This window comes from Ictidomys tridecemlineatus, chromosome 7 (genome assembly GCF_052094955.1).
Source record: "Ictidomys tridecemlineatus isolate mIctTri1 chromosome 7, mIctTri1.hap1, whole genome shotgun sequence".
NCBI classification, from domain to species: domain Eukaryota; kingdom Metazoa; phylum Chordata; class Mammalia; order Rodentia; family Sciuridae; genus Ictidomys; species Ictidomys tridecemlineatus.
In genome coordinates, this window is record NC_135483.1 from 59,924,896 (window position 1) to 59,948,502 (window position 23,607).

Genomic DNA, 23,607 nt, shown 5'->3' on the forward strand with positions numbered 1-23,607 from the left:
ACCGCTTGAGCCACATCCCCAGCCCCGATAATTCACTTTTAATTGGTATTATTTTTGATAATTTTGTTAAGGAGGGTTGTGATTCTAACTTATTTCCTGGTAGAGCTGTTGAGTACAGAGGAGTTTCTGTCAGATTCTCTTCACATTTTACCTTTGACTCATCCCTCTGATTAATAAGCTTTGTTTTTTAACACTATATCAGGGACCTTGTTCTGTGAATTTGTTCTTTATTCATTTTAATTTGTTTGCATATAGCATAGTGATTTCCAGTTACAAGACTTTTAGAAATGTATAATAAAGGAGAGTAGCATAAGGTTTTGAGGGTTTCTTTGAGTGCTTAATTCTTATTTAGTCATTGTTTTGATGTATTATTTAGACTTTGAGGTTTTGGGAATTGGTGTCTAAAGACTCTAAATTTTATTCCTAGTTTTGTATATTTGAATCACATTAAAGTTTCATATATAAAATTGCTGTATAATTTTTGTCTAAAAATTTACAAATGATACTTATTTCTCTGATACTTTAAGTAATAGTTAATTTTGTTCTATGAAACCCTTTTAGATTCTCTGGAATAAAATGTTATTGAAATATACAAAATTATTATGATGTCACCAAATTTAAATTTATATCATGTACCAAAGTATAATAATAGTTCCTGTAGTGCTCCTGTAAGGTAAAAGATGAGTAATTTACAGACTGTGACATCAAAGAATTTACAATCAGTGCTGGTTCACTTTCATGTTTATAATATACTTAGAATAAAATGAGTACCAGATAATAACAATGATGACATTACAAGAATAGTTCTTCACTTTTGTGTCCCTACTTTCTGATACATTGCCAGGCACTCCATCTTTAGAACTTGAGAGAAAGATGCTGTCACAGTAGGCTGATGGTTTCTGGGTACTGAAAGAGAGGGACAATGTCACATGCGTGAGGGCTTAGGGAAGACTTTCCGTGGACAGGTGGCTATGGAGATGTTAAACTTTTGAGGATCAGTAAGGTATAGGCAGGCCTAGGATGGTAGGAAGTGGGAAGTGTTGATGGGAAGTGTTCATCAGAATGGAAGGGATAGAAAGGGTGCAAAGAGCCAGGCCAAATCAAAGAATGCTGCATGCTCCAGTTTGGCCATACTCAGACTGTACAGCTACAGAAATATCTTGTGGGCATAGCTGGAAAACTAAGCAGAGTGCACGAGTTCCTACATGCCAGGTTCCTATTTGATTCCACAGAAAATGAGAATAAGACAAAAGGAAGTAGAAATGACATTTATTTAATTCGTCTTATGTGTTACGAATTATGATTGATGTTTAACATAATATCACACTTAATTCTTATTCTTAAATCAGTATTCTATGGTAATTTCCATCCCCATGGTAAATACCTGGAATGGTGGCATTAATAATTTGCTACTGATTGTAGCTATAATGAGTTAATGGAGAGACTTGTCATGGGGAAAAGTGATGCGCGAAGCCACTGAAGAAGTAAATCTATAGAAATTGGAAAGAACGTGATGTGATCAAAAGCATCTGCAAAAGTGGATTCCGAAGATCTCAGAAATTGATTGATTTTTGAAGATTAAGAGAAAAGGCTTTTGTTTTTGTTTTTGTTTTCCCCCTTTCTGGGCTACTAATGAAATGAGAAGTAGTAGAAACAGTAAGAAGGAGTCCCTCAGAAAAGTGCAGAGTTGTATTTTGGACACATCTAGGGAGAGATCCATGAGAGGTTGAAATTGGGTACTGAAGCTAAGGTGATTATCTTGAAGCTGAATGTGTAAATTGGGTCTCATTTACATGGATAGGATCATTGGCACTGCATCAACAGATAAGATTTCAAGGAGTAGCATTATAATGAGAAGAAAAGCAAGGATTCCTTCAAGAAATTGTCCCCAAACTTGAATGTGCTTTTAAACCTGTTTAAAAAGTTGCATATTTTTATCAAGAGGCCTTGAAAGCATGAACCTGGTGGTATGAGGGCTTCTGCCTTTGTACTCCTCCTGCAGCAGTCCCAGACATGCCCCAATGTGGGCTATGATTCAAGCAACTGCAATGAGGGTATCCTTGGTTTCCTTTTCCCACATCAGGAACCAATTATAACCAAGGTTGCCAGGAGCAGTGGACCCAAACCAAAGTCAGGAGGTAGGAGGGGAGTCAAGATATTGTGCTGTCACTGAAGCCAAAGGACAACATTAAATTGTTCCAATAGAAGCCAGATAGATTGTTTACTGCCTGAGAGAATGGTAAGAAACTGTGGTCTCCCTCTGGTTCTCAGTGGGGGTCTATCACATATTTAGAAAGGCAAGGGGCCAGTTTGTGTTCGCAGGTGACTGGAAGCATGCTGCTTGACTCATGGTCTGGCAAAGAGCAGGAAATGACCACAATCTGTCTTGATTTCTAATCCTCCTATAGGCTGCTTTTTCTTCCTAGTGCTGCTGTATACTTTCTCTTGTTTATCTTATATATTATCTCTCTCAAGGTTGTTAGGATGGGAAGGCAGAGTTTTGGAGTTTTTTGTTGTTGTTTTGTTTTTGTTAATCTATCTCATTGGTTCCATGCTACATCCTTGCTTAGAATAGTTCAGTGTCCCACACATACTAAGGACCTCACGGAATAGTTGATGATTAAATACGTGGACATGATAGTGATTCTAATAGTTATTCTCTCTCAGTATAATATAAGCTTGTTAAATGGAAATGAATCCTCTTTGTAATCCCCAAACAATGCCTTGGCAAATTGTAGTTGAGATACCAATTTTACTCACAGAAATATCAGAAGGGGAAAACCAGAGATTTGGGATTCAATTGTTTTGAGTTTGAATTTCTGTTCTTACTAATTGGACCCTAATTAAAATACCAAACCTCTCTGTAAGCCTTATTTTACTTAGCTGTAAAATCAGTACCTGGGTCATGGGGCTGTTGGGAGCACTAAAGGGATAATGTTTATAAGAGTGACCGGCACTGTGTTCGCACCCAAGAAATACCTGATGTTTGCAATCCTTTTGTTGTGTAACCTTCAGTAAGTTACTTAAAACTTTGCTGAGCCTCAGTTTTTTCATTTCTAAAAGGGGAAGATTGATCTCATTTGGTATTTGGAAGAAACCAATGAGAAACTACACACACAGCACATAGCTGGCCTATCCCATACATTTGAAATTAATAAAACCACCACCTTGTTTTTTTTTTTTCTTTTTTAAATGATACTAGGGATTGAACCCAGAGGTGCTAAACTGCTGAGCCACATCCCCAGCACCACCCCCCCTTTTTGAGACAGGATCTCACTAAGTTACCTAGGGCCTTACTGAGTTCCTGAAGGCTGGCTTTGAACTTGCAATCCTCCTGCCTTAGCCTCCCAAACAGCTGGGATTACAGGCATGCTCTGGTGTGCTCTGTGCTTTTTGTGCAGTGGCCAAGAGCAGAGACTCTGGACCAGAATACATAAATTCAGATCCTTATGTCTTTACCAGCTCGACATGACCTTATTGTGCCTCAGTTTCCTTATTTGTAAACTGAGAGAAATAATAGTACCAATTTCATACCATTGGTAAGAAAAAAAATGTATCAGTCAACAGAACAGAATAGCAAATGTGAGCAATTTAAAAGAATTATAAGGGGTTGGGGTTGTGGCTCAGCGGTAGAGCACATGCGAGACCCTGGGTTCAATCCTCAACACCACATAAAAATAAATAAATAAAATAAAGGTTTAAAACATTATGAAATAACATCTTATTGCTTTTTTCCCTCTTTAGTCTTAAATGGTTTTAACCTGATGTAATCTGAGAAGGATGACATAAAGAATGGTGCTTCTTTCTATTGAAATTGGCCATCTTTAAGGGTAAAAAATAAAACAACAAAAAGATGACACAACCCTTTAAAGTTTGATGTGACTGGATAAAGTAGTTGTGGTCTTGAGTTTTCTTTGTACAGGAAAAAAAAAAAAATAGCTACCCTTCACCCTGCCTTCTCGTCAGTATCCTTTTACTAGCAGTGGCAGGCTGGTTTAGATCTTGTCTGAAAAAAATCTTTTGTCATTTGCAAGCCTACCCCCATTTCCCTGTCCCGCTATTCTGCCTGCTAGACTCTGGGAATGGTTGGGAATATAGCATGAGTAGAAATCTGAAGGGATGCAGCAAAATTGGAGGGACGGAGGGTGGGTAGTTAGCCAATCTGGACACCTTCCTTTCTGGCTGCAGACAGTTTTCTTTGCTAGCAAACTATTTTTCTAACAAAACTCTTAAGAATATCTCCCTAATTGTGCCCCTCAAATCTTCAGTCCTATCAAGCACAAAAACTCTATATGTAATATAAAGAACCGTGGAGCTGATTACATCACCAAGGACTTGACTGAATATTCATGTCTAAAACAAGCTTAGAGAAGTAGCTGCTTCACATTAGCAGATTTCATAACAGTAAATCTGCACATACTTGTGTGTGTGTGGTGACATCCTCTTTTCAGTACCAGAGGTCTTAGTGGATATTTTCTGTGTGATTCATGGCCACCCCAAATTTCTCTCCCACTCACCCTGTGCTGGCATGGCAAGCAGGCTTCGGCTCTGCGCCAGCTCCTATTGCTTATAGTGATTGCCTGGAGTGCTGTGTTGAGGAGCACTGAAGAGGCCACATACAGGCTCCGAAGTGATTAATTAGCAAAGTCAGCTGTGCGAGGGGAGACGCGGTAACTACAGCATATGCGATGTGCATTTGCCCAGCTTGATGGCTTCCACAATGGGGCTCAGCCTTGAGAGACCAAGAGTCTTATTTTGTGACTGCTTACTTTTGTCTCTGAATTAGTGTATGTGTGTTACTTTATTCCAAAGTAAAATCTAGATTCAGAATCATGTATTAGCTTGAGTTCTGTAAAAAATTGCTCATGTTTGCTTTTCAGTACTTGCTTTAAAAAATATTTAAATTATTCTTCCTTCTCTTCTGAAATGAATACATTATTCTCTTATCTTTTTATGGATTTTTCTGGCTTATTTGATACATGATTCTGTTCTTCAGTTTTAAAGTCCAGCAGCAAGTCTCCTAATCTCTGGGATGTTTCCATTTCTTAAACTACTGATAGATTAACATGAGTCACTTGAAACTTGGGCACACAGCAGGTGACTGTTACGGACTAGGAGGCTATAATCATTGTGGAACAGTCTTATGTATCATCCTTTTGTTTCTCTTCCTAAAGGCTACGAGTAAATCCCGAGTCTAACTGCTGAAGTCCAAAGATATTTCTTTTCTTCTGTTTTGCTCTTATAAATCAAAGATTAAAGTTTCCCTATTTTGGCAGCTAAAAAGGAACACTTCCATTGAGGCAGTAGTAAGAATGTTGAAAATGTAAGTCAAGCTTGGAATAAGAGGACATTTTTGACATTTTCTAACTAAGGAATGTTTATATTAGACTTCTTAAACGTGATAAAACGTACATAATAGAATATTACCATTTCAGCCATTTTTTAATGTATAGCTCTGCTGCCTTAAGCACATTCACATTGTCACACAGCCACACCGACATCCATCCCCACCACATTTTCATCTTCCCCAAAACTCTGTCCTTTAACCCTGACTCTGCATTCCTCTTCCCCACAGTGGTAGGCAACCACCATTCTAATTTCCACCTCTATGAATTTGACTACTCAGGGTATCTTATATAAGAGGAAGCATACAACATTTGTCTTTTTGTTACTGGTTTGTTATACGTAGCATAAAGTCAGATAGCATAATGTCCTAATGGTTCATCCATGTTGTAACATTTGCCCAAATTTCCTTTTTTTTTTTTTTAACAGCTGAATAATATCCCATTGCATGTACATATGACATTTTTTTAATCCACTCATCAGACATTTGGGTGCTTCTACATTTTGGCTATTATGAATAAATAATGCAGCTGTGAACATATTCATCTTCCTGCTTGAATTATTTTGGGGACATACCCAGAGTGGTGCCATAAGTTTTGAAAAATAATCATGCCATTTTCTTTAGTGGCTTCACCAACTATTTTACATGCTACCAGCAATACACAAATACACAGGGTTCCAATTTCTCTACATCTTCACCTTACTTGTCATTTTCTAGTTTTTTGATAGTAGTCATTCTTAGGGGTATGAGATGATATCTTATTGTGGTTTTGATTTGCATTTCCCTAATGATTAGTGATACTGACATTTCTTGGGAGAAATGTTTGTTCAAAATCCCATGCCAATTTTTTCTCTCTCAAGTTCTTTTTTTTTTTTTTAAGTTAGTTACCATTATGGTTTTTTTTTATTAGCTATTCATGATATTACAGTGATCTTGGCAATTCATACATTTGAATCATTGGGGTATAATTTCTCATTTTTCTAATTGTAAAGATTGCAGAATCACACTGGTCATAGAGTCATCTATATACATACAGCAATCATAATGTCTATTCTATTCTGCTGCCCTTCCTATCCCCCGGGTTCTTTGTTTTTATTGTCAAATTGTAGAAGTTTTTTTTATACATATTATGGATACCAATCAATTATAAAACATAATTTGCAAATATTTTCTCCCATTCTGTGGGTTTCCTTTTCACTGTGTTGATAGTATCCTTTGATGCCAGAGATTTTTAATTTTGGTGAAGGCCAACTTACTTTTCCTTTTGTTGCCTGTGCTTTTGGTCATGTCCAAGAAATCGTTACTAAATTCAGTATCATGAAGCTTCCCCCCTGTGCTTTTTTGCAAGAGTTTTAGACCTTATGTTTAGGACTTTGAATCATTTTGAGTTAGTTTTTGTTTATGTAAGTGAAGGATCCAATATCACTATTTGTATGTATAAGGATATTGTTATCCTTCAAAGAACTGCCCTTTCCCCACTATTAGACATAGCACCCTTGTTAAAAGTCACTTGGCTATATGTGTGAGGGTTTATTTCCAGGCTGTCATTAGCTTTTTAAGTTTAGATATATATAATCTCATCAGTTCTCATTATTGCAATAGCTTCTGAATTTTTCTAACTAACTCTAATATCAGTTTTGATACATTTCTACTGTGGCGTTTCTGATCATATTTTATAAGTTTTGCCTGCTTTTCTTTTTGCCCTCTTTGGTTATAGGTCCCTGGAGATTAGAGATTTTGTCCTGAAGACTTAGTGCCTTACATGTTATTGATACTGAATATGTGTTCAATGAAATTAGTTAACTTAGAGCTTAAAAAATTAAAAAATAAAGAAAAAGAACCAAAATACATCAGGTTAGTTATCAAAAATACTTTTCCATTATTATAAATTATGACTTATGGGATTTTAAAGATTTATTTTTTTCTGCTAATGATATTTGCCCCTTTTCTCTTACTTGCTGCTATAATTCTAATTATTACTACCATAACAAGGATAAATAATCTTACCTATATTTTTAGATGAAGAAGAGAATAAGGAGAAAGCAAAAGAAGGTGAGGGGAAGGTGAAAGAAATTCAACCTGATTCAAAAGCATTTAACAAGTGACACTTGAAGTTGAGTCAGAATTGGCTCGGGGTACTGAGAAGTAGTAATGTGCTGTAGGATGCAGTGTTGTAGACAAACGTAAAACACATGTTCCTTAGCACCTTTTGTCATAAGTGCCTCTCGTGCCTGTGGAAATTGGAATAGATGAATAATTATTTGCCTCTGAATATAGCATCTCTACAAAGAATAGCTTTTGGTCTAACTTGACAATTCTATTTGGCCAAATTTATGAATAAAAGAAAACTTGAAGTCCTTTCTTTGTTAAAGAGATTGGCAAGAAGGGACATAAGAGCCTTAATACTAACCATGACCTATCTTGTGCTCCTTTGTGTTACATAGAAGAAAGTGAGCCAGGCTCTTTCTATAGTCTTCAGTGGGTGTCTATTGCTTTCTCTTGGCTGTATTCAGAGAAGTTAATGCACAGGGGAAATGAAGAGCAGCAGAGTCAGAAGAGGTAACTAAGTCTGTTAACCATACAAGTTTAGGACAGCCAGGTTACTGAGGCATCAGCTAGACACTCGGAAGGATCTATGGCATTTCTTCCATTCTGTCTGTGACACATTGATACTCATGGTTCAAAGATGCAGTGTGATCTGTTCTCACCTTTGGTATTTTTTGATTTTCCCGTGACATTTGGGAGGTCTTCGCCTTAATTAATATGTAAATCATTCCAAAGCTAGGCATTTGAAAAGTTTTATTTGGGACCTTGGAGTTAGCCAGGTCTGGGAATAAGAAATGGATGACTTTGAGAGTCCCATGACTAGATGGCTCTCACCTTCTTTTTAACCACAAGATTCTTTTTGGCCATAGAAGCTGACACGGACTTTCTAGGGAATAATGCCAATCTTAGAGGACTGGATTAACAATGAATCATATTTTTGTGGTTTACATTCATCTCTGGGCTTTTGTCATTTTCAGAAGCCCAAAGTATACAAAGTTTAAGGTCTATTAGACCACTAAGATACTTATTAATTCTGGCTAACAGATCACTTAATTTCAGTTTTTAACCTAGTAATATTCCAGTGACTTCAAAGACTGAACGTACCTTTTAAAGGTGACTTACTTTAGAGTGTTTACATATGCACTAATTGGGAAGAATACGATGGTATAGTTTGAAGTCTCTGAAGTCGATGGATAAAGTACAAATTCTGAGATGGAAGGTAGTATGCTATTTGTGCTTTACTTCATTTGATGAAGTAGTAACTTGGCAGAGTTGTATTTAGAAGTGATTGTACTCTGTAGTCCTCCTCAGCCCTCTTTTGTGTAGGTATAATTGACTCCTGTAGTATCATAGACATTTACGTACTGCTGTTTGCATAGCCTTTTACTAGAAATAACCCAACAAAATAGCAAAATTTGCTAGCTTAGTACAGTTGGTCCCTTTCTAAGGCTCATTGAAAGCCTGAATTCTCTAGTTAATATAGGAATGATCTACAGGCAGACTATTCAAAGATAGGTCTTTCTTGGCTCTCCTATGGAGGAAGGAGGTTAAGTCCTGAGTACCAATTCTGTGCAGATTTAGGCCTGTTGGAAGCAGCAAATGCAAATGGGCATTATTATTTTTTACCTTGTTATCTTACTTTTTCAAAACTTATCCTTTATTGCATTTGGAAATATACTTAACATACATTAATTATTCCATGTTTTATAATAGGTTTTTAAAATTTAATATTGAGCTAAAACATAGAATTTCAAGTCCTTTTTTTTTTTTTTTGGCACTGGGGATTGAACTTAGGGGGTACTTGGCCACTGAGCCACATCCTCACCTCTATTTTCTTTTTTTAAAGAGAGAGAGAGAGAGATGCCAGGCGAGCGCGCTACCGCTTGAGCCACATCCCCAGCCCCTCACCCCTATTTTTTATTTTATTTAGAGACAAGGTCTCACTGAGTTGCTTAGTGCCTCACCATTGTGAGGCTGGCTTTGAACTTGTGATTCTCCTGCCTCGCCCTCCTGAGCTGCTGGGATTACAGGTATGCACCACTGTGCGTGGCAGAATTTCAGTTCTTAATAGGGTTATAAATTGATACTACAAATTACTTAAAAGTTTGTCCACACTCTGCAACTTATTAAACATGTCACCTTCAGAATTTTTCTGATGTTTAATCATATGAATAAATACGTGGTCACAGTATATAAAAAACTTTGTAGATTAAAGAATTCCATATTTTGGTATAGTAGACTCAATTTAATTTTTGATATTTGTATTATAAAAATTGAGACTAGTAAAAATCCCCCATATACCCTCTACCGAGCTTAAGAAGTTGTTAACATTCTGCTGTATTTTTAAATTATGAAAACAACATTACTAAAAGCTTGGAAATGCAAATGAAAGTGATCTATAGGCTTAGCCAACTTAACCCAAGTATAATTATCTTACATATTGTCTTTCATTTCCTCCTTGCATTTGTGGAGTACAGATATTGTTTCTCTTGTTTTTGCCTAATGTCACATCAGACTGAGAACTGATAATGGCTATCATCAATTGATGACCTCATATGCCATGCACTGGGCTAGTTGCTTTACATATAACTGAGAGTCTTCACAGTAACACTGTAGTATAGGCATCCTCCCCACCAACTTTACAGATAAGGAACCCAAGATTCAGAGAGGTTGAATGACTTAATTAAGCTTCATAGGTTCAGTACATGGATTTAAACTAAAGTCTAATTCTACGGCCATGTTTTTTCCTCTCTGTAAAGTGGCCTCTTCAAAAGCATTTTTTTTTCACATTTCTATGTAATCACTTTTTTAAGAAAAAAAATATTTTGATCACATGATATAAAGACACTAGGATATATACTGTAAGAATATTGAGGGTGGGGAGGGAAATGGAGGTGGTGATCCCTGCCTTTAGGTGTTTATGCTCTACTGTTGAGGAACCTAACTATTCTAAGACACCATCAGAGGAAGCCCTTGTAGTTAGTTCATAGCCACCCCTGTAGTACCCTGATCTTAAAGTCAGTTGTGCCATAAAGAATGAATCAGCCTTTGGTATAAAACTGTATAGTCTTGGGAATTATGCAGAATTTGTAAATCAGGGAATGGAGAATGTTGAAGGACCATTTTATATTTCTGTTTACCACCAGTGTCAACTGGAAACAGCACAAAATGTTCATCATCAGGACAATGGATTTTAAAAAAATGTGGCATATTCATACAATGGAATGCCCTTAGCAATAAAAAGGAACAAATTAGTAATGTATAATAATAATGTGGATGAATCTGAGAAACTATATGCTGAAAGAAGTCAGGTCAAAAGAGTATTTACTGTGTGATTCTATTTATTTGAAGTTCTAGAAAATGTAAAACATATCTGTGGTAATAGAAAATCGGAATATAGTGTTTGTTGGCAGGATGAGGAAGTAGAGATTACCCAAGAATGGGCACCGAGAGAACCGCATGCAGTGGTGAAAGTTTTACATCTTGGTAGGAATGTGGATTCCATAGCTATGTTGATTTGCCTCAACTCTTGAACTTTACTCCTAAGATCTGTATATTGCACTATGAATTGTACCTCACCTTAGAAACTAAAACATTATTCTATTAAATCCTTGTTTTACCTCTCACCAGACTTTTGGATTAAGAAATGAACCTTGATTATATATAACAACCATCATAAAATGTTAAAGCTAGAAACAACTTTACAAATTAATTCCCTCATAAACACTACCGCCTTGGTGAGGAAAAAAGTCTAAAAATTGCTAACGATAAAATCTGCTGTAGCTACTCTGTACTCAGGAGGAAAGTTAGGCAATTTTACCAATTTGGGCATGCCAGCAGAAAACATGACAGAGGGACAGATTTGCTAACATCAATACATCTTGAAGTGTAAGCACAGAATCTGGATCAAGAGATTTTCTTAGATGTGTTTGGCAGGAGACATTTTCTTACTTCTATTGATCAGGGAAATTTATAGCATTTTGTTATTGTCTGCAGTCTGACTAAGAAATAGTTTGTAAAAGCTCCATTGTGGTTAATAAAGGACATGTGGGTTTCAAGTGTTTGTGAATTCAGACTCCCTGTATGGAAATAATCTATAAGATCACCAAAGATTTCATGACCCTGTGAACAGAAAAAGGACACATTTGGATAGATTTGGACATATTTTCACTGTCTGTGCACTTTTTATGCCAGTCTTTTAAAAAGTTTTCTCTCATACCGACTGTCCACTGCGTTAATTTTATGGTATGCTAGCTGATCATTAATTTTAGGTTTTAAGCATATAATTAAAATATTTAGGTGGCTGTTAAAATCATTATGATATTTAAAGTTTCTTTAATAATTATCTTCTAAAACTCTGAATTTTGCTTTGCCTTGTATTATGAGTTGTTGCCATGGGCTGGCATTTCACATTATTTATTTATTTTGGTCCCTAAAATATTTTATTTCCTAATTCAATTTTTTAGCTTAGGTATTTCCTTATGAAAAATCTATATACCCTGACACACAGTGCTAATAATTTCAGGCTCTCAGTTGGTAGAGTGGTCTTCCAGAGCAGCCAAGGTTGCTTTCAGTGACTTAAAGAGAATTAGTAAACACCTACTCCATCCTACCTCAGTTTTTTATATGTTAAGAGCTTAATAGAATTAAACTAAAAGTTTCCAAATTAAAATTGTCAAATTCTTTGGGTTCTAAAAAATTTCAGATTTTTAGGTAGGTAAGTTTTATGTGATAATGCTAATAATCCCTTCTGTTTAGTTGTTTTGTAACAATTCCTGTTTTTGTTTTTGTTTTAGAGAATATTGTGTTGGCTTAGTTTACTTAGGAATAATGTAGTTTATGTAAAATGATTTTGTGAGATGAAAGCTTTCTTGATCTCCTGGTATTAAAATAATAATAATTTGTTGAAATATCTACACAAAAAGACAAATGCTCTCTGATTTCACATATAGGAGTATCTACATAGTCAAATTCATAGAAACAGAAAGCAGAATGGTGGTTGCCAGGGGTTGAGGGGAGGGGAAATGTGAAGTTAGTTGTTTAAGAGGTAAAGAGTTTCAGTTTTGTGGGATGAAAAGTTCAGGAGATTGGCTGTACAACTTAACATTACTGAACTAGAAACATAAAAATGGTTTAAGATGGTAAATTTTATGTGTTACACCATGGTTAAAACTTAAAAATATGTGTTAAAAATATGTCTTCCGTTTTTTGAGTTGAAAAACTAGTTATTACTGAGAAATGTGAAATGTAGTTTAAATTAATGTGTTGACTTCAGATTAAAATCTTATCTTTGAGTCTCACTATGTACAGCATTCTTCCTGTTGTGTGTGTGTCAGTGTGGTTTTCTTTGGGGGGTAGCTCCTTACCCTGTCATTTTCTCCACCTTCAACAGCCTAGAACTCTTATATTTAATATAACTCCATCCCCAAATTGCTTGCCTGGTGGCATAAAAACAGTTTTTAATATGAAGCAAGGATATGCTAATTACCCTAATTTGGTTATTACACAATGTATACATGAACCAAAATCTCATGTTGTGCTCCATAAATATATATAAATATGGGTCAATCAAGAAAGTAATGAATAAATGAAACAAACTATAACCAAAGGTGAAATAGACATGTAACGTAGTCTGCTGTTGTCTCATTGTCTAGTCCATCCACCTGTTACTTAGGGATGTTTAGACAAAATTAGGTAGCAACCACTATGTTGGGCTCTGTGCTGGTGTTTCCAAATATGTTTTGAAAGTTGATTTTCAGAAATAGATCAAATTGACCAGATTCCAAGGATGTTCTGAATTTTCTTTTAAAGATTCTTTTGGCAATGGGAGTACTTTTCTTCTTAGAACAATTTATATATTACTTAATCAGAATATATTCCTAGTAAGAGTGCATTTTAGTGTTAAAAAGTATGTTTTCATGTGTTTTATTTATATAATTAATTCCCAATATGTGAGTATAGCTATAATGTCTACAAAGTGTTCATTATGCCAGATTTGTCAGATTTATATCATTGGGGGCAAAGCTCAAAAGAGAACAAGGGAGTACATGTTTCCTTCTGACTGTCCCACTTTGTACTGCTGTTCATAGGAAGTATCTACGGCCAGTGTGCTGCATGTAGTAAAAGGATGACTGTGTGTCAGAATGTTTGTTTTGAGCAGTTATTTTTAGCAGCTCTAGAAATTGTATTTTCATTTTAGGCTGTTCCTTTTATGTATTATAAGCATGCCACAAAGAGTAAGTGATTTGGGATATGTGTATGAGTGCATATGTACATTGCATGCACGTGCATGTATGAGAGAGAGAGACTGAGTCTGAGACTGTGTGTGTGTGTGTGTGAGAGAGAGAGAGAGAGAGAGAGAGAGAGAGAGAGAGAGAGAGAGAGAGAGAGAGAGAGAAGACATCCCCTTAATAGCAGAAGGGAGTAGAGGCTTACTCAGTCTATTATCATAAAGCTCTGCTAATGTAGCTTCTGAGTCATGTGACTGCAGAAAAGGCTATTATCTCAATGAAAAGGAAACCGGTTTTTAGAGCAAGCAACAGAATAGAAGCAGGAAGAATTTTCGAGTGTTCCACCATGCTGGATTGTCAAAGGGGGATCTGTCTGATCAGCAGCTAAAAAAGGATTTGTGTGGCTAGTTTGTCAGCTATCGTAAAACGGAACCATAGAGGAGATGAGCAGCGGGGTGCTCAGCATGTGCTTAGGTTTACATCAAGACGTAATGTGGGTTTGGGTTAATAGAGGAGATTTATCTCTGAGGCAATACATTTACTGCTAATTGTGGGGTTTTTTTTTTGTTTTGTTTTGTTTTGTTTTGAAGAGTGATGTATGGTATTTGTATTTACATCACTGGTGAAGATAAAGAGACCTGCTGAGCTCTGATTTGAACTGCAGAGGCTGTGGACAATTACAAGGTGTGTTTCAGAAGTGCTCTGACTTAATATTTGGTAATGTTCTTGGAATTCTGTTTGCTTGTGGATTGGATGTGTTTGTAAGGTTGTGGAAGGGGAGGATTGAGCATGACAACCAGATAGTGATAATGTTCTGAGGAACAAATAGATACAATGTAACCCAAATTGATTCTGTGGTCCTTATTTCTTTTGTGTTTGTTTTGTGTTTAAAGATTACTTGCAGTTTCTATATGTGGCCAAATATAGTTTCATGCCTGTTTTTAATATATATTTTGGCAAGCATTTTCTTAAATTTGGAAGAATCTTTTAAGTCTTTAGGATGCAAATCTTAAATATTAAGGGATAAATATAATAAGTTTGCATTTGTGTCTCTCTGTTTATACTTTTCACTATCCTTTTGTAATTCCAAGCTTATAAAAGACCTTTGTAGTGAATTTGAAATTATTTAATTTTTCATTAGGTGATAGAGGATTTTTTTTTTTTTTTGGCTGAGGCCTTTATTGAATGCATTTTTATTCTTTTTTCTTTTTCTTTCTTTCTTTCTTTTTTGCTGCTGCTGCTGCTGTTTTTTTAGTACCTAACTTTCTTTGATTGATCTTTATGCTGGTAAATAACATTCAGTTAATCTTCAGACTGTACTTCCCCACTTTTGCTCATGCTAATGCTATTAATTCTCTTAGCAGTCTGTACCTTTCTCTTAACCTTGGAAGGTGCAGTACTTAAAAATCTGAGATTGGTGAAAGATAATAAGCTTCATCTGAAAAGGTTTATTATACAATGTTTACCTAAGTAATTAATTTACTAATGTTTTTCATTTAACATCTAGAGCAAATACGCTCAACTTGGGAGGAGGAGAGGGTGTTTCCAAATCACATATGATTTTTGAAACTACACTATATTGTATGCAGCTCCCTTTTGAAATTGACATAGGAAGAGGTAAGAAATCTATCAGGCTATTCATGCAATGTATAGACAGTTAAACAAAGAATTAATTTTTGCTGTCTTTTCCAACAGAAGATCATGAGAGCAATTCAAACATAATTTTTAATTATACTAAGTGCAGGAGAGTCTCCTTCTCTGCAAGCCATATCTTAGTACAATATAGTTTAATAAATCATTAATCTTATTAAGTGGGATTTTCTTTAAAAAAGAAAAAGAAAAATCCCACTGGCACCTTAGTCTACCCATGTAAAAAAGACAACTTGGCTCAAATAAACAATTAACTGTAGCTGTTGTCACTCTGAATTTTTAATTTAATTTTAACTATTTTAGCTCAAGAGGTGCTAGCTAGCATGGTGTATTGAATAATTTGAATAGCAAAACTTTCAAAGTCAGATTGTTTGGGCTTTCTTATTTTCCTTTGTTTTTGCTTTTTATTGTGTTACTTGATATAAAATGACCCATGAATTTTGGAATAATTCAAGGTGTTTTATTGAGCATCTATCATCATCATCATCATTGTTAGACACTCTGTAAAACATTAATGGGAAAATACAGGCAAATTTGAGAGTTAATTCAATGAGATAACTTAATATCTGGCATTGGAATCCAGCTTCAAAGGTCATTATCCTGAATTCTGTGTGAATTTCAAGTGGTTGAAGGAATTTTATATAAAGCTTTTCTGGCCATTCAGAGAGTGCCTATGACTTTGTACATGGCTTTTCATTCGAGCAGGTTTAGATGTTAGGTAAAACGGGGCTACATCTGTGCCAGTTCATATTTTCTTTGTATCGTAACAAATGTTTATTTTATTTACAGTTTCCTAAAACTAGAATAGTTTGTTCTTGGTAGCATTGTTATTCTTCTAGGACATAAGTATCAGTCCTTATAATTTGAAAGTACTTTCATAAATTGATTAATATACTGTGTTATCCAAAAAATGCCCTTTATTTTTGGAGGCTGGGGAGTGAGAAAGCACCCAATTGCATTATTAGAGTTAAAAAACACAAGTGTTGACGTCAGGGTAGTGTCTAAACAAGCCAGATGACTAGCTTGCAGATCCTGCTACACTTCAGAATTCCTACCACATCACTTAACCACAAATATGATAATCGGGTCTGATCTTGTCAAGCTGGGAGGGTTTGTTTTTTTGGAGCAATTTTTAATTTGTAGGGGAGATAGGATAAGAAAAGGTGGAATTAAAGGTGATCTTAGCATTCAGTGTTGTCAAACTCAGGGAAATATGTTCAGATGACCTTTTTAAAAAAAAAAAATGTACACGTCTGGGGAAGGTTTAGGCAGGATTAAAGGACTATATGATTCTTTGGAAGCCCAGGGAATATCAAGTTCATCCACTGGAAAAGTCTGTGATGGCCAGCAAAATGATCCAGTGTGCCACTTACAGGGTTTACTCTAAGTTTTTAATCATCAGAAATGTTGAAAGAGGTTTGGGATAAGCTGGCTTGCCTGTTTCTCTCACAGATGCTGTAGTCTTGACAAGGAGAGGTAGTACTTGGCATTTCTGGTGTGCATTTTAGTTGCAGAAATGACTTTTCACCAAGTTCATAGTTAACAGGCAGGGTTATAGCTCCTAATGTAATGATCATTAATACAGCAAAGTCAGTTCTTGACTTTGAATTGTTTCTTCTTAGAACACTAGTCAGATGAAGAAAGATGTTGAGATACAAATTAGATCTTTGACTTCATCATTTTAGATATCAACTCAAATTAATAAAAGGTCATAAAAGCATAAAATGAGGCTTATATTTATGAATATGTTTTTATAAATCCTTTTACTTCAACCAAAATGAATGATAAATCTTAATTTTGTCAAATAAGAACTTTTTAAAAATTATTAATTGGACTTTTCAAATTTTACATCCTTATTATAAATAGTAAGTGTTCATTCTTGTATTTCATTTTTATATTTGCTTATTAACAATTTTATGGACTCCCCTGCCCCCCATCTTTTGTTGAGGAAAGTTACATTAGCAATAAAATGCTAGGAGTTTTTTGTTTTTGTTTTTTTTTTAACCATAAAGCTGAACTTTATGTAGTAAAACTTGTGTACCAAACACTATTGTGTGCACCTCTCATGTATTAATTCATTTAGTCCTCACAACAATAGTGGTTGTGGTATCCTATACTTATTTGACAGTTTGAGGAGGTGAATACACAGAAAGGTAAAGTAAATTGTTTAAGCTCACACAGCTGCCAGGTAAGCAGAGCAGAATTCAAACCCAGCTTATTTGCCTTCTGAGTCTAGGCTCCAAATTACTATGTATTCTGAATTCAGTTCCAGTTGCTCATTTATTGTAGAAGGAAGTAAGGATGAAGATAGGGACAAGGAAAGAACTATGTAAAAGTTGAAGTGATTTTGTTCTTAAATGTTTGTACTTTTAATGAATTTCATTTGTTTTATTTCATATATATTAAGAGTAAAGCATTGTTTAAAGTGTGTTTGATCTGCATTAAAAAGAAACATTTGTTCATGGAAATTAACTCACAGTTAATTTATAAATCTACTTCAGAGGAAGGATATATGATGAGGGAGAGCATTCACCTGATGTAGCAGAGATTATTAGGAGAAAGACTGAGTTGCTGCGAGATTAATGGGATGGATGGGAGAAGACCAGTCAGTCTGTAGTTTGGGATCTGAGAGATACATGTTGCATATTTTCTTACTTAGCTACTTCTCCTTTTTTTTCTTGGCATAAGGAGACCTTGCTGCTTCCAAGGTCCTTTACTCACTGCATTGCTATGATGGAGCATTCAGGTGTAAAAACCACAGAGAATCCAAATTAAGATCCTTGTTTTCAGACATTGGAGAGTAAATCACTGACTTAGCTTTGTTGTAAATCATTTTACATCCATGCAGATTCCCTAGAGATGAGTTCTTGTCTGTATATTCTTTCTTTCAGATGGGGATTCCTTGTACTTTGTCAAACTTTAATGATTTACAGTTGTATTAGTCAATTTTTGTTATTGTAATGAAATACCTAAGGCAAGCTAAGAGATTTATAAATATATAACTTAGGGTTCAGAAGGAATACGCAGCCCAAAGCTGGGCCACTCTGTTGTTTGGTTTCTGGTGAAGACTTTCTTGCTGGCAGAGTCCCACGGTGGCACAGAGCATCACATGACAAGTAACAGAGGGCACGTGTTTGTCTGTCTGTATGTCTGGTCTCTGTCCTTCTTCTTATAAAGTCACTGGGATTCTGTCTTTGGGCCGCTACCCTAATGACCTTACATAAACCCAATCACTTTCCAAAGGGTCTACCTCCAGTTATCATTTCTGGTTTCTACCTTCTAACATCATTAAATATGAGTTTGGGGGGACAAGCCATTTTCAAACAGTGTCCTTGCTCCTAAGTGGTGTTATTCTTTATGGAAAACAAGTCTTTACTCTACTAAATTCTTGTTATTGAATCCTTGAGAGTGAGTGGAAAAGTGAAGTGTAGGTTTAGCTTTATCACTTGTCCCTTTGTAGTCTCCTATGTGTTGGCTTATTTCTAAAATATAAAAATAATAGTTTTGGTTTCATTCTTACACTTAAATCCTCTTGCTCATTTAACAACTCTTCGTTGTAAGATTTTGCATTGTGCTTCACTAGAATAGGAAAAGAATGACTGACTCTCACTGGGGATGGGGAGAAGATTGACCAGGGAACCCTTAGCAGAGACAATGAGGATGGAGCTGATTCTTGAGATTAGGCCAGCAAGGTGATTCCCCAAGTACCTCACAAGATACTCCAGGTCTTTACTGCCCAATGATGGTAGCCACTAGCCACAGGTGGCTTTGGAGTATTTGAAATTGGCTGGTTTGAATTAAGTGTAAAATACACTAGATTTTAAGAGTACCCCAAAAGGGTGAAATATTTCATTGATACTTTTTAAAATATTGATTATATTGAAAGGATAGTATTTTGACGTACAGTATTATGTTCGGTAATATATAATATGTTACTGAATTTAATTTTTCTTTTTCTTTATTTCCTTTCTTCCTTCCTTCTTTCATTGAACCCACTTAATTGCCGAGTTGCTGAGACTGGCTTAGAAATTAAGATCCTCCTGCCTCAGCCTCCCAAGTCACTGGGATTACAGATGTGTACCACCATACTCAGCTAAATTCACCTGTTTCTTTGGACTGTGTTGTGACTTACAATATACTTTTGTCATCAGCACTGCTCATAGCAGAAAGGACGGTGTGCATAGAGGGAAAGAGCGTTGAGTAGTAGTTTTTCTTGTAGATGATATGTCTGTGCCAACACCAGTGCTAGAGTAAGGAACAGGAAGTGGAATACAGTTTTGGATCCAAGAGGAGTCCATATTACTTGGTAGGGCATAAAAACCTCTTTCATAATTTGGGTCTGCCCTTCCACCTTCGTGGTCCAAACATTGTTCCCCATTTTCATGTTCTACCTATAATACATTGCAATCTGTTCTTGTAAGTCTCAATAGTTACGTTCTACAAAGTCATGGTAAACTCTGAGTTAGCAAACACTGAGCCGTTGTTCCAAGGGGAAAATCAGGCTAGGTTCCTGTGAGCCTCTGGTTACCACATTTTAGCTAGTCAATCAATACACAACTTTATTTGTATTTCTGATTGCAGATTTTTATTTATGTCATTGTTTCATTAACATTGAACTCATGGCCATTAGCACTGTAACTCTCTCCTGAACAAAGCTTACCTAACATATTTTCTTTGTAAGGCATGACAGCTTTCTTGCACTTAAGAACACTACACATGCTGGCAGCAGCACACACCTATAATCCCAGTGACTCAGGAGGCTGAGACAGGAAGATTGCAAGTTTGAGGCCAGCCTCAGCAATTTAGAAAGGCCCTAAGTAACTTAGTTGAGATCCTGTCTCAAACTAAAAAATAAAAGAAGACTAGGGATACAGCTTAGTGGTTAAGCACCTCTGGGTTAAATCCTCAGTGCCCCACCCCCCAAAAAAATAACACTACATAACATTTCAGTACTACATTTGAGAACCATTTTTAACAGAAAAAGCACAAAAATACAAAAATGTGGCCCTAGATAGACTGCCCAAAAGGATACTTGTTTACAGTTCAAGAGCCAGAAGGAGGAGACAGTGTCTCCTTGCTGAAACAGGAAGTGTTACTTATGTAGCACTTACAATGAAGAAGTATTTTAGATAATAATAATAATAAAGGCAGTTTAGTTTTATGAGACAGTTTCTATATACCAGCCTTACTTTATCTCATTTAATTTGCATAAAATGTGAAGTAACTATTATTTCTGAATATTGCAGACATGGAAATTGAGGCTCAGAAAGGCAAAGTCTCTTTCCAAAGGTTTCACAGATAGTACATGGTGAAAGCAAAAGTTGACTTCAAAGCCCATTATTGTACACAGGTTCAGTGGCCCTGGGAGCCAGTTAGGAAAGACAGTGAACAAGGGCTACTGTTCTTAGTAGGGCATCTGTCTTTAGTGGAAAAGGTATAGTTGTAGGTCTTGGACTATAAAAGATCAAAAGATCAAAAGCCTCCATATCTATGTGATAGCCTAACTATTGAAATCTGGAAAAACTGCATGAGAGATGATTTTCTGCTGGGAAAGGTGGAGAACCACCATATATTTGCCTACTATGGTGGCAAAGGCACTTTCCTTATCTGCTTTTACACTTCTCTTCTGCTATCTAACCAACTCTTCCATTCTTGCTGCATATCTTTTCTCTGACTCATAACTTGGGCTTATTGGTGGTTCCTTGAACCTTTATTATCTTGTTTTTTTTCTCTGTATCTGGAAGCTGCTTTCCCACTGAATAAGTCTCTGTTATATATTTCAAAGACTGAAAATGTGTTTCACCCATGCAATTACCATTGTCTTCAGATAAAACTTTTGTACCAAGTGATCCCCTCAGGTCACAGGGCAGCCTGTACATGGAATGCCTGACCTGACTGGCACCAGGGAAATAGTAGCTCATAGTAACATGATGGTGTCTCCTAGGTAAGGAACTGGATAAGGCTGACTTGGTTGGTCAGTGGCTCACACATCCTTAGGAAGGTCTATGGACACGGATTGTTCAGTTCAGAACAGAGCATGGCAGCGTCTGGCATTATATAATATTTACCAAGAAGATTCTTCTGAGATTCTGGATCTCAGTTTCTTCACATCTAAAATGAGAAGACTGACCTAATTCCCCTGATTCTTTTTTTTTTAATTAATGCATGGTTCTTGATAGAATTTAGCTTTTCATTTAGATAATAAGCCAGGATATATGTTTATCAGAATCAATCAGTGTTGAATTATGTGCTTTTACCTGCAGAGTTGAAGTAGAATTTCTGTAATGACCCTTTAAAAGTTCCTTTTGACCTCCCTGGTTTGATCTGTCACCTCCAGATTATTTTAATTGCCCAGGAAACCCAAACACCATTGGTGTTAGATTCTGGGATGTAATTTTCTTGTGTACTTGGTTGGAAATGTTGTCAAGGCACCTAGGATTAGCTAGGGAATGGCAAGGTGATGACGTAAGTACCAAATTGTTTCTTATACAGGATTATTGTGAGAAGAAGACACCAAGTAAAGAGAAATCAACCCAGTTATTGTGAGATGTGAAGAACAATGTTTCACTGGACTTATGTAAAGATAAATGGGAATGCAGTTGAGATCATGAGATTACAGTTGGCCTGTTCAGAATGTTCAAACCACCTAGGTTCTGTAAAATTTTGCGGTTCAGTCAAGTACTGTACTATATATTTATTCACTGTTGGTTACTGTTAGTACGTAGAGATACTGAGATAAGTCTCAGGCTTAGAAATGAATAAAAGCACAAAACTGACTCAAAAAGAGATTCAGAAAAAAAGAAAATTTATACTTCCTTGGCGATGCTGAGAAGAAAGAACAAAAACTCTGATTCCTTCATTTCTTAGCATTGGAGAGTCATCAGCTTTTGGTTCCTCTTGTGGAGTTTCAGTTAATATTGGAGGGCCAGAAATTAGCTATATGTTCTGATGCTGACCTTATATCTGGCAATCCTGGTGACAGCTATCCATTCCTCTCATGATGTTATAGCCAGAGATCTCTAGGGATGGACATTCTACAAACTTGGAGGATGATGACATACAGTTTTCAAATGTTTTGCCTAGGCCATTTCCTTTTTGTGCCATTGTGCCATTTTGAGATATTTATTTAATGGCTTTTATTGGGAAGCATAAAGAATTGTGGACAAAGCATGACATTTGCAGTCAGAGCTTAGTTTAAAGCCTCATATCACAGCTTAGGAGCTTGAGACTTTGGACAGGTCAGTAAATGTCTCTGAATCTGTTTTCTTCCCTGAAAAGGGGGAGCAGATAAGCTTTATAGGACCCCAAAAATTAAATAAAATAGTGTAGTGCCTCATACAGTGTCTAATGCTTAATAACTACCAAATACCTGCTGTATTACAGGTTGAACATCTATCTCTAGTCCGAAAATCCAAAATGCCCTAATACTTTAGAGCATTAGGGGCTTTTGGATTGGGTATACTCACCTGGAAAAGTCTATGTAGATATTCCAAATCCAAAAAAGCTCCAAAATCTGAAATTCTACTTCTCCCAATCATTTCAGATAAAAGATACTCAACATGTTTTGTTCTCTGTTTTTCAAATTGCACATTTTGCCAGTGTGGCATCCCTTTTCTGTGACAGGTTCTTTCAGCGTAGCTGGTATTTTCTGACCTGTTTATGTTCCCTCTCCTCCAAATAGTTTAAAACACAAACACACACTTATTCATTGATTAAATTCCCTATAAACCTATTAGAATCTTCTGGAGCAACATGGAATCTGATAATTTCTATCTGAATCACAGTATTTTAATTTCGCTTTTGTTCTTGCTGTCTACGGGTAAATTTATTTTATTTTATTTTTAGAATCAAGTCATTTCATTAAATCATATTAAACTTGCAATGAACTAAAATCCCTTGGATATTTTCAACCAAATGAATGTCATCTTGTTTTTTTCTTTATCAGAACTTCATACAGTTAAATTGTTTCTATTTCATTGCAAGCTTCTACGTTTGGCCTTGTGACACTTATGTTAGCTATGAAAACTAAAAACTATAAACATACTAATGCTTTCCTAAATTTTAAAAGATACCAGAGTATCATAGGGGAAAATGCTGAAAGGAAATATTTACAAGGGAGTGAGACACATGCATTAAGAAGACAGCAAGAAGCAGCACATCAGGGAACAAGGCCATGTGCTGATGAAGGAAGAGTGCGCACCTCAAGGCAGACAGCATCCAGCTTCCACCACCTATGGACCGTGTTGACCATACACATGTTTCTTGGGTTTCCTGTTTCAGGGAATGACGGTGATGATTATTTCATAGAGTTAATTGTGAAGGTGAAATTTTTAAATA

At 36.0% G+C, this 23,607-nt stretch overlaps 1 protein-coding gene across 13 annotated transcripts in view; it reads left to right on the forward strand.

Moving 5' to 3' along the window:
- The window catches only part of Ncoa2 (nuclear receptor coactivator 2), a 259,997-nt gene that overhangs the window by 122,532 nt on the left and 113,858 nt on the right, over positions 1-23,607 (forward strand). Inside the window, exon 1 of one of the 13 annotated variants that reach the window (XM_078017046.1) lies at positions 13,914-14,304. The exons of the other annotated variants lie outside the window; for them this stretch is intronic. The gene's annotated coding sequence lies outside the window, so the exon portion shown is untranslated. Of the gene's footprint in view, positions 1-13,913; positions 14,305-23,607 lie in introns of those variants that run through there. 13 annotated transcript variants of the gene reach the window in all.